The sequence below is a fragment of the Hyperoodon ampullatus genome, assembly GCF_949752795.1.
Source record: "Hyperoodon ampullatus genome assembly, chromosome: 9".
Lineage (NCBI taxonomy): Eukaryota > Metazoa > Chordata > Mammalia > Artiodactyla > Ziphiidae > Hyperoodon > Hyperoodon ampullatus.
In genome coordinates, this window is record NC_136922.1 from 39,351,367 (window position 1) to 39,366,010 (window position 14,644).

The window sequence follows — 14,644 nt, forward strand, 5'->3', positions numbered from 1 at the left end:
CTTAGCTGCAACATTGTTGGATGCATAAAAAATGGAAGTTGAATACCCATAAACCTATCTAGTTCAATAAGTTATAATAAGCCATCAAATGGAACTATGAAGCTTTACAAAATAAATTACATCCAATGTACTACATATGGCCCTGGCTACCTCTCTGATTATGTTCCCTACGTCTACCTCTTCCCATCATTCACTGCTCCAGCCACATTGTCCTCTTTGCTTCTTCCAGTGGGCCAGGGAAGCCATTCACGTGGCTTTAACTCTCTGCACTCACTCAAATGCCTCCATTTCAGAGACCTTCCCAGACCACTCTGACTAACAAGGCTCCTTCTCTCTCTCTCCCTCTCATGTAGCTCTATTTCTCTTTATAGCTCACAGCAGCCCCTGTCATTTCATTAGCATCTGTTTGCCATGGTCTATTTCCCCCAAGAGTAACATCCATGTGGGTAGGGATTTTGTAGGTTTTACTCAATACTGTATCTTTAGCACCTAAAACAATACTGAGAGTAAGCATTTAAATTTAATAAATAATTGTCAAATAAGCTGTTGCACTGATATGGAAAGATGTTCAAGTAAAATTGTTAAAGGAAAAAAGCAAGTTGAATAAAAGTGTAAAGCACAATTTTTCGGTTAAAAAGGGGGGTACACGTAATATTTCCTTTTCTAGGCAAGGAACATTTATGAACGATACAAGAAACTGTTAGTAAGCTTTTCATTTGTTTGCTTAACCTCAGAGGATGAGTATTTGGGTATTTTAAATTCTCCTATTGGATTTAATATATAATTAAAAATATCAAAAATTATCTTTTAAAAAAGTGAAAAACCTTCTCTAGAAGACCTTTTACAGGGCTTTCCTGGTGGTGCAGTGGTTGAGAGTCCACCTGCCGATGCAGGGGACACGGGTTCGTGCCCCGGTCCGGGAAGATCCCACATGCCGCGGAGCGGCGGGGCCCGTGAGCCATGGCCGCTGAGCCTGAGCGTCCGGAGCCTGTGCTCCGCAACGGGAGAGGCCACAACAGTGAGAGGCCCGCGTACCGCAAAAAAAAAAAAAAAGACCTTTTACAAACTGAGAATAACGTTGCTGGCATAAATATTACAATCTGAAAATATGTCTAGATTGCCTAAATTATGAGGACCAAACGATTAAGATAATGTCAAGCAAATTATTTAATTATCTTTCAAAGATTTTTTAAATTGTGATTTGAAAATGTCTAGATTTTCTCCATTACTTATACCATTAAATAATCAAGAAAATTTGCAACATTAAACAGTAAATTATTTAATTATATCTCAAAAGTTTTAAAAATCCTCAAGAATGTGGAAAAATTATTATTCAATTTATGTACCAAAACTTTCTTCCAATCCCATGAAAAAAGAGAAACTTCTATTTTCACATAGAAAGCAATCTGTTTATCATTGAAAACTTGAATCACCATTTTTAAAGTGAAACTAAAAAAAATGTTTTAAATAAAGTAACAAAGCCCAAAGTAATTTCTTTTATGGTTTAAGTAGAGAGAATTTTTATCAATCCTATAAACTGAACTTACCACATCCTGCTTTGAGATATAAAGGTGACTAAGCCGGATTCCAAGCCCTCAAGGAACACAGAGCCCAGCAGAGATAAAATACAAACATCTACAGTACAATGTGACAGGTGAAACAACAGCGGGACACACCTAGCTAACCAGTATAGAGAAGGGATTGATTGCTGTATGTGTATGGGGCAGCAGCTGCACAGTGAAATAACTACAAATGCAATAACCTTAATCAAGGAAATCTCATTTAATTTGAAAGATGTTGGAAATAGAGTTTCTAATGCATTATTTATATTCACTGCAAAACTCTTTCACTCAGAATTTTCCCTGTTGGAATTTTCAACAGATTCACTCTATACCAGCAAACATTTCCATTGGAGCACAAGTAATGAATATACGTGTGTGTGTGTGTGTCTGTGTGTGTGTGTGTGTGTGTTCTCCTTAATGTTTCCACACCTCCCAAAACACAACAAATACCAAAATACCATACAAAATATTTTCTTGTGTTAGCGAAGTAAAATACCTGTTAAAGAGTTTGGGTCTCCTACTGAGATACAAAACCAAAAATAGAGTCTGAAACTCCTCCAGGAGGTGAACATGCAAGGAAGGAGTTTCCTTTTTTGCCAAAGATGTTTTTATTTTAGAATTTAAAAATATTTTTAAAGTGGGAGCCCCCTCTAAAAGACTTATTTTAAGGTCAGAATATAAACATATAGAATTTCCTAATTAACTCTACCTTTACACCTTGTTTCTACTTTCCTGCTAACGGGGAATTACTACCAAACACAGCCTACGTTGGAGAGAACTCTATTTTAAAAATTCTTTAGCTCTGTTTATACTTTTAGTTCTAAATACAAAAGTTTGTTTCTTCATAGCCCAGTTATGCAGGCTTATTTTACACAACCTCAATATAGTCTTTGTGGAAAATAATAAAAGAACACATAAACATAAAAAAAGTATGCAAAGATTTTGACATACACAACATCCAAAATAAAACAAACAAACACAGAGACTCACCTACTGGTATTGAAAGACTAAATGAAGATATTCTGTTCACCAAACGTCTCTAACGTTTAGCTGTTACTATTTGGAGTAGAGGCCTGGCTTCCCTCTAAATTTAGCTCTGGTGCTACATTATAATCTGCTCCAGTGAGGGTCAGCCTTTATAAGGCACTCACTGAAGCTCTGGCTGAAGAAGAGCAAGGGCACTTTGACTAAGAAACTGTGCTGGCTTAAACCTGGGAAAGTAACAAAGGAAGACTAACAAAGGCAGTTCCCTTAGGCCAATGTCAAAAGCTCACTTTTTTTTTTTTTTTTTTTTTTGCAGTACACGGGCCTCTTACTGTTGTGGCCTCTCGCCTCCGGACGCACAGGCTCAGCGGCCATGGCTCACGGGCCCAGCTGCTCCGCGGCATGTGGGATCTTCCCGGACCGGGGCACGAACCCGTGTCCCCTGCATCGGCAGGTGGATTCTCAACCACTGCGCCACCAGGTAAGCCCAAAAGCTCACTTTTATTAGACTGCATTACAACTTACAAGTTGAAATCAACTAACATCATGATGATTTGGCTTCCATAAAAACTATAACCCAAACACTCACATAGAAAATAAGCTCATGGGACTTCCCTGGTGGTGCAGTGGTTAAGAATCTGCCTGCCAACGCAGGGGACACGGGTTCAAGCCCTGGTCCGGGAAGATCTCACATGCCGCGGAGCAATTAAGCTGTGTGCCACAACTGCTGAGCCTGCGCTCTAGAGCCCACAAGCCACAACTACTGAGCCCACATGCCACAACTACTGAAGCCTGCATGCCTAGAGCCTGTGCTCTGCAACAAGAGAAGCCACCGCAATGAGAAGCCTGTGCACCCCAATGAAGAGTAGCCCCCGCTCGCTGCAACTAGAGAAAGCCCACGCACGAAGACCCAACACAGTCAAAAAATTAAAAATAAATAATAAAAATAAATTATTAAAAAAAGAAAAAGAAAAGAAGCTCATGTCCCACCAAAATGGAAAAGCTCCACGGTTTAAAATAGAATTTTTAAAAATTGTATGTAAAGTGGTAAAACAAAATGGATTTAAGTATTTCACATGTCATCTAAGAGACTAAATTTCTTGGATAGTTTAGAAGATAAAAGAAGGCCATAAAAATACTAAAACGATACAATCAACCAAACATTAGAAACCAGGTACTTTATTAATGAAATAAACATTTTTGAATCAATTTCTATTTAAGTCTAAATGGAAAAGTTTAATTGAAAGATTTTTAAATCTAACATATTAGATAAATATCGCCCCACCTCACTTTATTTATCTTCTAACTACCCTCATGCTCTTTTCATATTCCACCCCTTACTCCCAACCAGACTCTGGGTCCAAGTGTGACAATGGGCCAGCAGCATTGAAGGGTCTCATGGCTACTGTGTATTAATTCTGCCACTTGCCCTGCCCACCCTGAGTAGATTGACACCTTGCGTGTTGTCTTCTCTCGTATTCTTCCTTAATTCTCTCCATTCTGGAAAGTGTCTGATCTATCACAGAAGGCCGTACCTTCTAGTTGTCTCTACTAGTGGATGCCTGTTCTCAACTAGTAATCAAGAGGTTTGGCCTGATACTCTATTCTTGCCTGTTCTTCTGGTCTGGCTCATCTTTGAAGTATGATAATCTGCCTTATGTAAGGCATTTAATATTACAAATATGTGCTACACATAAAATAACTATGCTATTCAAACAACCTCGACATTATAAATATGGATACTCTAAAGTGGAGTCAATCTTATTCTATAAAGGGATAGAAAGAAAATATTTTAGGCTCTGTGAGCTACATGGTCTCTGTTCCAACTACTCAGTTCTGCTGTTACAGCCTGAAAGCAGCCATAGGCAATATATATATAGGTGGTCATGGCTGTATTCCAGTAAAACTTTATTTACAAAACAACCAGTGGATCAGAATGGGCCCCCAGGTTGCAGTTTGCCAACACCCATCCTGGAGAGGTGTATCCAACAGAATTATCTGTGACCATGAAAATGTTCTATATCTGCACTGTCTAATATGGTAGCCACTAGACACATGTGGCTATTGGACCCTTAAGTGCGGCTAGTGTGACTGAGGAACTAAAGGTTTAATTTTATTTAATTTTCATTAATTAAAATTAAAATTGAAATAGCCAACGTGTCTAGTGGCTATCATGTCAGGCAACCCAGTTCTAAAGCATTCCCTATGGTCCAACATACAAACTTGATAAAAAGGTGAAAACACACTCAAAGAATAGGATTTTTTTAATTAATATTTTTCAAATAAAGTAGCTCTGCAGATCATTTTGCCCAAATTTCAAAACTATGCGGCTACAGCAGGAAAGAAAAGAAAAAGTACCGAGCTTCAAAGTGAAACTCTCTTTGTACTGTCAATATTACTTAAGACAATTGGAAGAGAGAGACTTCCGATTCTAAGGTAATAAAAATTATAGGGCAACAATATTATCCCCAGAGTATAAAGTGTGTCATAAAGATGCAATACCACCAGCACACAAAACTCAAAATATAACTGACCCACTTTACTGCAACGTTCTCAGGATGTATTCTGTGTTTAGAAGTAAGTTTCAAGAACTACCTTTTATTCTATATTTCAGATGGGTAAAATAATTTACCATAAAAGAAAACTAAAAACTGCCCATAATATAAACTATTCTCCTTTCCATTAAAGCTAAAACTGCAAGAACAAACATCATAAACTCCTGTACAAAAAGTTGTCATATCTCGGGATCGTTTGGGTTGATAACACTATAGCATCCTTCTCTCAAAAGAAAACAGGGATTCCCTGGTGGTGCAGTGCTTGAGAGTCCGCCTGCTGATGGAGGGGACACAGGTTCGTGCCCCGGTCCGGGAGGATCCCACATGCCAGTGGAGCGGCTGGGCCCGTGAGCCATGGCCGCTGAACCTGCGCGTCCGGAGCCTGTGCTCCGCAACGGGAGAGGCCACAACAGTGAGAGGCCCACGTACCGCAAAAAGAAAAAGAAAAAGAAAATTAAATTGCTCTGTGAAACTTTAAATTATGAACATTCTAAAGCGATAAGCTAAATATTTGCCTATAATTACACTACCCAATTTTGTTGCCCAGAATAACATTAGCTTGTTCAATATCCTTACCATGATTTTGTAACAGCCTCTCTGGACTCAAAATCACCCAGCCTCTACAACAAACTTCGCTATAGCTCCTAGAAAATTCTATCTAAGTTTCAGTATTTATAATAATTGAAAAAACATTAAAAATTAAAAATAACAAATAGCCTACCTATAAAAGAAAAATGTTTCTAAATAAATTCAAATATTTCTTTAATATAAAAATATTACTGTTATATTCATATCCTCTTCATTCTTATAATTAATGATATAAAAGAACAAAGATATCTTTCTTAAAAAGCACAAAACTTAAACTATAGTTCTCTCCTCAAAATTTTACAACGATAGTTTGCAGCGAGGGACCATTAATGGTAGGAACTTAAATTGTGCTAAGCAACGATCTTTTAAGAAAGAGGGATCAAAGCCCAAAGGAATTGTGTTGTGAAAAACGTACACTGAGTTAACTATATTCATCTAAATCTGCCTTAAGAAGACATAAAAGCATCGTGATTAAATTCTCATTATAACATTTCCAAATTGATTTCACTTCTTAAACTTTATCTTATTTTTGAATAATGATTCTTGCTTCCCTGTAAATAAAAATATTCCAGAAATTACATTTTAAGTACTAATGTACAACCTCTTCACTGAAATAAAGACAATTACATAATGTCACTTATTTCATCTCAATGAAGTTATTTTCAAAAACTTTCAAGAAGTATAAATTAACTCCGAAATAGTTTCACTCTGCTTATCAATTCATGCCATCTACTCAAAGACTCCGTAAGCAGTCCCTGGGGCAAGCACATGTCCTTCTCTGGGCCCTTCCACTTTCCCCAGTTGGGATCTCTCCCAGGCCCTTCCCTTCCCCCAACAACTGACCAGCCCCACTCAGCTTCCCAGATGGCCTAATCTTGCTGATGTCATTCTTATGTCTCAACACTTTGAAAAACACAAACACACCTTCAACTACACACACTGTACGTACTTTGGCTTTTAGAAAACTCATTCCTCAAACATAACATTTCAGGGTATCTTAATAGCAAAATGTCTTAAAACCTCTGTTCTAGTTAAGACCCTTAGAACTTTTGTCTGCAGGACAACAGGATAGTGATAACAACTGCATACCTACGATATTTCAAGTTGTAAATTCAGAGAATTTAGAGGAAATGGTGGCATGAAACAGAGAAATATCCAATGATTAAATGTCTAGTTGTGGTTTAAATATATTTATTAATTTATCAAGTATTTTAGGGGGGCTTATTGTGTATCAGGCACTGTACTAGAGCACTGGTTTCACTCCAGGGTTAATTTTGTTCCCCAAGGGACATTTGGCAGTGTCTGGAGACATTTTTGCTTGTCATGCTGGGAGAAGGGGGGTGCTACTGGAATCTAGTAGGTTGAGGCCAGGGATGCTGCTCGACAATCTACAATGTTATAGGAGAGCCCCCCACAACAAAGGGTTATCTCGCCCAACGTTTCAATTGTGCCAAGGTTGGAAAACCCTGCATTAAAGAGGAAACAAAGGTAAGCAAAGCCAGAGATGGGCCTTGCTCTCCAGAATTGCAAATTGTGCACACAGGTCTAAACACATCAGAGCAGCAACCAGGCAGATATTTCCTTGAAAGACTTATTTCTGTTTGCCAAACATTAGTGTCAATTGTAGACAAAACAAATGCATCACCGAGTAGCTCTGGTAGGGGGTGATGATAATGGGGAGGGGCTACATATGTATGGGGGGAGAGGGTATATGGGAAATTTCTGTACCCTTCTCTTAACTTTGATGTGAACCTAAAACTGCTCTAAAAAAAAAATTAAGTTAAAAAAAAAATCAGCAGGGAGTGGTGTCAAGTGCCAGGGAGCAAGTCAGTTGATTAAGGCTAATTTTGTATCAAACACAAAACTGATGGGAGTGTTTATGACTATCAGTACAAATAGAAGACTAGAAGATAAGTTATTATGGCGAGGGGGACTGAAGTCTGTTCCTCTCTTCTTAGCATTGTAATCAAGGAGTAGAAGATGACAGAATCTTCTGGAAAAAAAAAATAACACCCTAGACTGGTTACTAGTGGGAGAATGTTGCTTTGGAGCAATGGCTTTTACAAAACATGGGAATGAAACTTCAGGAAGTTCAAAGGTGGTAAAGGACAGGAGTCCAAATGTCTTCTCACTTGTGAGTTCTCTCAACCAGGCCACTCTGGCCCCCATCCTCCCAGGAGGGGACTTGCCCAAGCCTGTCTAGCAGATGAAGCTTTATTTGAAAGGTTGCACACACACAAAAAGTTACCTACCATACACATGCCTATTTCACAATGAGGACAGCGTGAAATGGATAGAAATGCCCAAGCCTAGCCTGGGACTTAATGGGACACAGCACACTGATGATATGAAACTGTATTCCCAGATACAATTTTAAAGGAGTGAATTACAGAAACTCAAATTGAGAGAGAGAGGGAGAGGGAGAAAGAGAGAGTGAGAAGACCAGTGCCACATTACAAACTTTCAAGTATACTTTTTCAAAAGGCTTAAAATCATTCACTTGCATTCATTTATTAAACATACCTCTATCTGGTACTGGTCAATAGGGATGCAGATGGGACCAATCAGACAAGATACATAGACAAGATGCATGGTGCTCACTTTCTAGCAGGTGAGGTTTTTTTTTTTTTTTTTTTTTGCATTACGCGGGCCTCTCACTGCTGTGGCCTCTCCCGTTGCGGAGCACAGGCTCCGGACGCGCAGGCTCAGCGGCCATGGCCCACGGGCCCAGCCGCTCCGCGGCATGTGGGATCCTCCCGAACCGGGGCACGAACCCGTGTCCCCTGCATCGGCAGGCGGACTCTCAACCACTGCGCCACCAGGGAAGCCCTAGCAGGTGAGGTTTGACCCAAGCACTGCACAAAAAAACCTGGCAGTGTGAGTTAAGAAGAAGTAATGGTCTCCAGTATGTTAAAGTATATCACATGATGAATTTGAGTTGCAGTTGTGTTTATTAATGCTTTAACAATTAAACGTGTGTTGCATTTTTGTTTTTTTTTACGTTTTAACTTATAATGGCTATCCATGGGGTATGGAACACTTTGAAACCTGAAGAACTAAACCTAGACCCTCATCTCACACTCTGATAAGGTTCTGAGATGTCACGCCACTGGCCTGAGGTCAAGCATTCCATTCTAACCTTGGTGATAAAGCAGAGATCAAAGCAGAAAAATCAGGCCCTCACAAACACAGAAGGGTCAGGGCCAGAACCCGTCAACTGTCTACTTGCAGTACAGTTCTCCAAAGAACCAACTGAAGTTGCTGGCTAACCATTTATATGATTCTTGAAGGCAGCTTTTTTATTATTTGCCTCATGAATTTTATGGTTTAGAGTTAGAGAGTGAAGCATAAATATTAATTTTAACGTCTAGTTCAGCACTTGGATAAACTGAATTAGCATATGTTACCTCCCATATGCCAAATAGTTCTCCATGGAGTTCTAGTAAGGAAAAAGACATTTGTCTTTAGCAAGAGGATTTAACAGAAATCCTGCCTCTTAAGGACATGTAAATAGTAGGAAATTTATGGCTCCATGGTTTCTGGTACTACTGGAGCTGGTTCTCAACTTCTTTCCTGCAGAAGCTCAACGCTAATGTAAACACCACCTTCACACTCCTCCACGCCGATGTGGCGTCCTTTCCTCTAGCCAGCAGCTTCCTCTGTACCAGCAATGTGGGCTTCTCCTTCCTGTTTACAATAACCCCATTCTATTACCTTGTATACTGAGAAAAACATATGTCATGTTCTCGTTTCCTTACAAATGATCACAAATCCAGGAAGCTGTCGAGGTTGGTTTGAAAAGCATTAAAGTCTTGTGTGAATATGCAAAAAAAGAAGAAGATACAGTAGGATATTATAAAACTGCACACCCCATGGTGGCTTATGATATAGTCTCCACAGTGCTAAGAGTTAATATTCCTTACTGTTACTCACCTCTGCCTAGCACTTTTCTTGAGATTTATTTAGAAGTCCTCAAAATAACAGTACATCTAACAATTATTTTTTGAAAGTCCTCTTCTAACATAAAAAGAAGTCGAACTATGAAAAGAGGAAACACAATTCTACACATATCAGTAACAATAATTTGTTATTATTGTTTTCCTACTAATATATTATTATATATATATAATTAAGAGAATTAAAGATAAGAAAACAAAAAACACCAAACGATACACATGAAATTAAAGAATCAAGAAAGAACAATGAAAGCATTGTCTCTTTGGCATTTGCCAAAAGAATGGTTCATTCAGTGAGTTACCTAAACCTTTTATTTCCAGCAGTTTACAAATATGACTATCAGAATATTTTTTGGCACTTTTCACTCAACACATGCCAAATTTAGAACAGGCCAAATTATTCCAGTTGGGATTTAACTGCCTAAAAGATACTTGCTGAAGAGACCCATGGCCCCAACATAGACATCAGAATGAGTTAAGAAAGAAAAGTATTCTTGTGTATACTGCTGATACTGGTATACAGCAGATTTTTTAAATTTAGAGATTATTCTAAATTGTCGTGTATTTTTTCCCCTAATAGATACAAAGGAAAAATGTTGTGGAAACTCCTAATGACAACCACAATCCCACATTAAAATGATTCACATTAACCTGGTTATTAAATCCTCAAGTTGCATCTCTCAGGTTTAACTGTTTCAGCCATGTCTTTATTCCATTCATCAATAAAAGTAGAAAACAAAAAGTCAGAACAGTCCAACTGGAAAAAAAATCAAACAGAGAATAAAATTCCTTTAAGGCACTATATAGATAAAAACAGTTCCATGGATCATATTTTACTTGAAAAATAAATTTCACAATTTCCTACTCATTTTATTTTCGAGCTATTTTGGCTATTGATATTCTAGCTATTTTGGATAATTTCAAATTAGTTTGTATTCAAGGGCAAAATATCCGAATAAGTATATGATTTTCTCTTCCATGGTTTCTTTTTATGTCCATTATTAACTTTCCTGCTACCACCAATTCTGAAGATACTGCTTTATAATCTTCAGTTTAGTCTAAAACATGTGATGTCATAAATTACCTGAGAGCAAGAACAAACCTAGTGTGCTTTAAAATATAATCACTTCTATGATTTTTAAAAAGTTGACATATTGAAGAAAACGTGCCTTTGAATGAAATAATTTCTAGTTCCAATACGGTTGGCCAGAAAATTACAGCCAATATTTATTTTATAAATATTTATAACATGTTATAATATTTTATGGAGTTGTTTTCTTGGGGGTTGTTCTCCCTGGAATGTTCTCCATTTTCTGGCTCGCCTGCCCAAATTCACCAATCCTTCCAGGCTCTGTTCAGATTCTCACTTTCTCTAGTCCTCCCACTGAGCTCCACCCGTTCTGGAATCTGCACTTGTGACTGTACTGCTCTGGTTGGGGACTAGAGAAGGCTGTGTGGGGAAGGGGTCATTTGAGCTGAAAAGGATTGGAGTAAAATGTGATATGCAGAAATGGGTGGAGGAGGGCATTCTGGGAGCAGGAAGCCAGTGGGTGGGTAGGGAGTAACCACATTGTTCACATTAGAGCTGAAAGACTGGACGGAGCCGGACAGCCACCTGAACAGGCAAAGGGAAGTTCTCAAAGGGGTCTAACCTGTCGGCTGACAGAGGCGGGGGTGGGGGGGTGACGGGCTTTTGGATGATGACTTTAGTCCCTATTGTTTCAGGGGCTGGCGGGTCTCCTAAAGGATAGTAGAGGCCTCTTGAGGACAAAGGTCATGTCTTATCATTTGGGATTCGCTGAAAACAACAGATGCATACCAAGAACTTTCTTATTATTATAAAAAAAGTTAATCCTGATTCTTTTTTTTTTTTTTTTTTTTTTTTGCGACACGCGGGCCTCTCCCGTTGCGGAGCACAGGCTCTGGACGCGCAGGCTCAGCGGCCATGGCTCACGGGCCCGGCCGCTCTGCGGCATGTGGGATCTTCGCGGACAGGGGCACGAACCCGTGTCCCCTGCATCGGCAGGCGGACTCTCAACCACTGCGCCACCAGGGAAGCCCAATCCTGATTATTTTTTAAAAAGTTAATCCTGAGATAGAATTACTAGAATTATATCTTTTATGAAAGTCTCTCTTGAAAAATAAATCTCTTCCAAAATATAGGAAGTTGGGCCTATGGCAAATACTAATGTCTATACAATTTTACTTTAAAATGATTTCTTAACTAGACCTGTCATTGTGTTATTCATCTTCTTCTCAACTGTAAAAACAGGTAGAATTGGCCCTAAAAATAACAATTAATTTTTATATAACATTTTATAGTTCACAGGGGATCCTCAAGTGTCCTCAGAGTCATCCTGTAAGTTTGGTTAGTATCCCTATTTTATATATGAAGAAAGTGAAAGCAAGAGACATTGCCTTGGAAAAGCCATCTCATCACGGAGTCTTGGTATTCCCACTCTAATTCTCAGAGCTATGGCTGTGCTTGGCTGTCTCCCAGGGCTCATCCATAATCATTTCCTACCAGGTCAGAAGAGGCTACTTAATGGGACTGCTTTACTTCACAATCAACAGACCAGGAAGAGATTTTACTCAGAGGCTGATGAATGTAGTTTTAAGGGCTGCTTTGTCTGCCAGGTCTTTTTAACACAACCCCGCAACAGATAACCAAATAACAAGAGATAAAAACACCAATTTTCTAGCTTAAATGTATTTATTGGGAAGGTGAATGCTACCTTTTCCCTGCTGATGCAAAAATAGCTTTCTATTTATAATTATTGGAACTGTTTTACTATACTCAGAGATAAGAGGCACCAGCCTTGAGTTTTAAATTCCACAGTGACATAGCTAATATAAATATATATGAGTTGAAGTTGGATATACACTAATGTGTGCTTCAGCATTACCTGGCAATGAGACTGGATTGGCTACATTGTCCTTAGACACTGTGAAGGTTTGGCTTTGAAGCTGAATTAAATATTCTTTAAGAACGCTTCAAACCAAATCTGGGTAGAAATGTTATAAATGATACCAAAAAATTCCATGTTGGCTTCTGGAAACATTAACATTCTATAAGTCCAAAACACCATAAAAGAAACATAAACATCAAGACACGCAAGTTATAAAGTTTTAAGAATTCAGAAAGCAGTTGTCAAAACAAGCATTTAGTTAAGCAAATCCTGAGGAAGGACGCGGCAGGCACACCTGAGTGTGGTCCTCATTTTCATGCAGTGAGATACCTCCTCTAACTATTGCTCATGACATTACCAAAGTACTTCTTTTTTTGGAAATGCCTTCTGACTTGATTTTTGTGACACAGAAGAAAATCAGTATCTCCACTTCATTCATGTCTTGATTTTCTCAGTTAAACGAAAATATATTTGCACCCCTTGTTGAGACGTGTCTGCAAATTACTTCGTCAGGGTCTAAAAAAGATGAAGATTAGCTGCCAGTAGGATATTCATAAGCTTGTGACACAGCACTGAGATATGCCACCTACCTCTTCGTTTTGTGGAGAAGCTAAAAGGTGATGTGAACAGTTTATGGAAATGCATTGTTCACAAGACAGTCTTTTGCAGATTTAGGTGTAACTGTTTTAACATTAAATGGATAACTGCATAAGCTCCACTCTTAAGTATAGAGAAAGAACATTTGTATCCATATTGCTTTCTCTCTCTCGCTCTCTTTTTTTTTTTTTTTTGGTTTAAATTACAATGACAGTTTCTTAGGGGCTGTAATACTTCCAGATTTCCTTTTTAAAACTTCCTTATGGAAATCTCAAACATATCAAAAGCAGAGAGAACAGTCTAATGAAGTCAATGTACTCATTGCCCACCTTCAACCCTTAACAACACGGTGAACTTTGTCTCATTAATATTCTTACTCAGTCCCTGTCCCCCACTGTCACAAAATTATATTGAAGCAAGTCTTAGATGTCCTACCATTTTACCCCCTTAAACAATTCAGTACATATCTCTAAAAGATAAGGGACCTTTTAAACATATAACCACAATATTAGTTTCAAAGAAAATAAAAATCCTTAATATCATCAAATATCCACTCAGTCAAGAAATGTACCTAAGAAAACAAAGTTAAATGTCAAGGAAAACATTACCCCAAAAGTTACAACACTCAAAAATGAGCTATTCCCCTGCAATAAAAAGGAAACGGCATTCTCTTAAAGCACAGAGCTGTACGTCAAGGGTTTCAAAGAGGGAGTCCAGGAACAGTCCGCAAAATTTGTAACACGTGCATATGAACAATTTTTTTTTCTTTGTTGGTAGCATTCATCAGAATGTCAAGCAGCTTGAGACCGAAAACATTTAAAGACCTTCTGCCCTTGGTTATGATTGTGTGTGCTTAGGGCCACATCACCTCACATTGTCAGGAAGGATTAGTCAAGTAGGGAAACAAATCCACCTAAAATAACTTGGAGATCAAACTGAATTCAACTGAGCACACACTAGGTGCGAGACACGGGGTCACAATCTTGAGAAGCAAAGGTAAACTAATCCTAGTTAATTTACAGTCTAGAAGGAGAAGGGGTCAAATAGATTAACAAAAACTGAAGTAGGATGTCATGAAAAAGGTGCCTGCTTTAGGTTATTTTCATGGGGATCCAGATGAAGAAGCAAAGATGTTAATTTTGGGGTGCAAAGTGGGTGGGGACCAGGGCTCCTAAGAAGATAGGAGAAAATTAGAAGATGTCAGCAACTGTACCAGCAACTCCTGAGGAAAGATTGTTCTTATCGCCCTTGCTGAGGGACAGGAATAAAAATGTTTACTAGGGCCTGTATTCCCCTCCTGGATGGGGTGGGAGAGGCCACCATGAAAGTATCTTGAAAGCTGACACTTCATCAGATCTGGGAAGGAGAGAAAGACTCAGTAAAGAGGGAAGGGAGGTCGCTCCAGGAAGAGAAAAGCAGGAACAAAGGGGTGGAAACTACTGACATGCTAGGGAATCAGCAGTGAGGTGACCTTAGAGCAGAGTATGTGGGAG

General features: G+C 38.7%; 1 protein-coding gene across 1 annotated transcript in view; it reads right to left on the bottom strand.

Moving 5' to 3' along the window:
- BZW2 (basic leucine zipper and W2 domains 2) overlaps positions 1 to 14,644 on the bottom strand; it is a 58,831-nt gene that overhangs the window by 41,243 nt on the left and 2,944 nt on the right. The gene's annotated exons all lie outside the window — the stretch shown is intronic.